Source organism: Eptesicus fuscus, chromosome 22 (genome assembly GCF_027574615.1).
Source record: "Eptesicus fuscus isolate TK198812 chromosome 22, DD_ASM_mEF_20220401, whole genome shotgun sequence".
Lineage (NCBI taxonomy): Eukaryota > Metazoa > Chordata > Mammalia > Chiroptera > Vespertilionidae > Eptesicus > Eptesicus fuscus.
In genome coordinates, this window is record NC_072494.1 from 26,786,117 (window position 1) to 26,789,270 (window position 3,154).

Here is a 3,154-nt window from a genome sequence, read left to right on the forward strand (position 1 = left end):
AATACAAATAATTCGTTTTAATGAACCATTGTTATGTATTTGGGTTCTTATACATTACATATCCATGTTCATTCCTAGGGCAGATTACTCATTTTCAACAGGAAGCCCTACTCAACAAGATGCTAAAAAAGGTTGTTTTTTTGAACCCAGATTTTATTTTTTTTCCTTCTTCTTCTTTTTTTCTTTTTCTTTTTTTTTTCCCTCGTTGTACCCATGCTTTCGGCACAGAGTCATCCACATGAAGAATAACCCTGTTTCCTAAGCTGGGGTTTAGTTTTAGCTCACCACTGGAATGCACCAGCCAACAGGGAAGTGGTCAGGTGCAGTGGCGGGTGGCTAGACCCAGATTTTCAATGATAGCAAAGAGGAAGCTCTGTAGCAGGTCAGATATCTTTTGCCTCGTCAGCCAGGTGAATATTGCTTAGAAAGTTCCTTTCCAATCAGGATTTTCCTTTTCGATTGCTTTAATCAGGAAGAGACAGCTTGTCTAATGAAACACCCCTGATCTCGCCAGAGCAATGTAAGGTACATACTTAAAATTAGATTTTAAAGGGCCTGAACTGAAAGAGAATTTAGTTAAAGTGTTTACACATTAAAGGATGTGTTCCTTAATCTACACTATGTGTTTGCAAGAGGATTTATAGATACTGATTTGGGAGAGCTTGAGGAGAACTTTGACGAATGTACATTTTATAATTTAAACATGCTCTTTTATTCCCCCCCCCCCCGCATCGCACCCCCAATTCAGTGTATCCCCATTTGAATCTTTTGACTGCCTGTACCAAGTCCTCTCTAGATTAAGACTAGGAAGCTGGTTCAGAGACATCCTAATCTGCAAAGAGGACTCTGCTGATGTCCTGAGCCTTCCTTTCCTTCCTCCCAGACATCACACAGTGGATGGGAAAAGATCAGCACTCAAAGGCAGGAAGTTATGAAGGGCATGTAGCCCAGGCTAAAGGTTTTGACTCATCTCCTAAAGATGATGGCAAACATTAAAAGATTTGAGCTGAGGAGGAAGAGACTCCGATTTGTCTTTTAGAAATCAGACTGGAGATCATGGGGAGAAGGGTGGTGGGCGGGCAGGGATCTGGAGCAGGAGATGGGTTAGGAAGCAGGAGTTGACCATTTTCCACTTTCGCCCCAGCTCTGGGTTGAGGGCTGTCTGCATGTGGGCTTCCATCTCAGCTTTTTGCAAAGAGTGTGGAGTACAAAGAAGTTGCAACAGTTGACAGAAATAAAGCTATTTCATCCTCTTCGCTCTTTTCTGCAGCCCTGGTCCCATTTCCCTTCCATGTTGGTAGGACAAAAATCTTTACTGGTATTGCCTTTCCAGGATCAGTTATCTTCTACCATTACAAAGTTTAGTGCCTTTTTAAAACATAGTCAAAAGAATTGGGACATCTCTCTTTGGAAGATGCCCTGGCCCTTCTCCATAACCTGTTTCTCCAAGCAAACTTTTTAAAATATATTTTTATTGATTTTTAGAAGGAGGGGAAGGGAGAGAGAGAGAGAGAAACATCCCTGTGAGAACGAAACATTGATCAGCTGCCTCTTGCAGGCCCCCTATCAGCGATTGAGCCTGCAACCCCAGGTATGAGCCCTCACAGGGAATTGAACTGATGACCTGACAGTGCACAGATGATGCCCAACCAACTGAGCCACACCGGCCAGGGCCCTCCAAGCAAACTTAATTTGCTTATTTAAATAGGCATGAAGAAGCCCCTCTGTGAAGCTTCCTTCCCCTTCTAAACTGTACTAAAGGGGATGTGTTTCAAGAACATGACTGTGAACCCCCCCTCCCCACCCCCAGAGCTGTTGGTGCCATCCCAGGCTCCCCTTGAGGGGCTTGAGGGGCTGGCCCTGACTACTAGGGTGTAGTCTTCCCTGGGGTTAGCTGGCTCCTTCCTTGGGATGAAAAAGAAATGGAAATCATGGTGTGTGCGATTCTTAGCTATGTCTACTTCACTGGACTTTGTCTCCTATGTTAGGATCAAGTCTAGCTTCAGTGTAATTGTGAGGTGGGGAAGAGGTAATATTTCAGACCAGATTTCCTCCCCAATTAATGCTTCAACTAGGAAGAAAATTGGGCTGGGAATCTAGAAGGCTAAGCTTTAAGTGTACTCCATGACTAATTTTGATAAAAAATAAATAAAATTTTATAGTACATATTTTCTATACTCCTTTTTGCAGCTGATTTCATGTATTTGATTTTTTGTTTGATTTTAATATAGAGACATCTCTCAGAAAATCTGACCTAGCCTTAGCCATATATTTTTGTCTTCCCACAATGTCTCTAGTTTTATTGTCCTCAAACTTTCTTTGATCACTCTTTTTAAAAAACTGCTTGAGATCTCATCTCATGTGCTGGAAGAATTCCAGAACTTTCCATAGCTCTGAGGGGAGAGAAGGTGAGCTTGTTAGTCAGTCTACCTTACAAGCCACAGTCTGCATTAATGATGTAACGTGACTGCTCCAGACTTTGGACCCAAATTACCCGAGTCTTAATTCTGCCACTTCCTGTGTGACCTTGGCCAAGTTACTTACCTTCTCTGTTCCTCACTTCCTTACCTTAAAAATAGAGTAATTATTGTATCTGCCTGGTAGGCTTGTTTGGAAGATTAAATGAATCATTAACTTAAATAATTATTAGGAGCTTTGAATAGATTAATGTATATAAAATACACAGCAATAGAAAACTGATAGTTACATAGAAGTGATTAATAAATATTAGCTATCATTATCACATTTATTATTAAACATCATCAGTCAATGATGTGCTGCAGGGGGCACTGAGGAAACAAGGTTGACCCAGAGGTGGTGCTGGCCTTTAAGGAGTTCATGGTCAAGAGGATAAACCGTTTCAGTTTTTCTAACCTCCAGGCTCTGTGGAGATTGACCCTTGTTGTATCTAGTACACATTTCTTCTTTCCTTCAGTTTACTTCTTTTATCATAAATATTTATTCTTGTTTCTTTCATTGTTAGCCAGTGGCTAGACCATGTTTAGTCACCAGCAGCAAACTGTTTGCCACGGGAGAGTTGGGACAAGTATATATTGTTTTTCTCCCATGCATAACTGTCAGGAGGTCTGGGGAGCTCCTGGCATTTGTGCTTAAATATTGTAAGTCATACAATGGGGACGTCTGTTTTTAACGA

General features: G+C 41.5%; 1 non-coding gene across 1 annotated transcript; it reads right to left on the bottom strand.

The window, feature by feature from the left end:
- Positions 1–203: 203 nt before the first annotated feature.
- LOC114233159 (small nucleolar RNA SNORA65) lies at positions 204–333 on the bottom strand. The gene has a single exon (XR_003619301.2). It is a non-coding gene; the product is annotated as a small nucleolar RNA SNORA65 (small nucleolar RNA).
- Between the last annotated feature and the right edge of the window lie 2,821 nt (positions 334–3,154).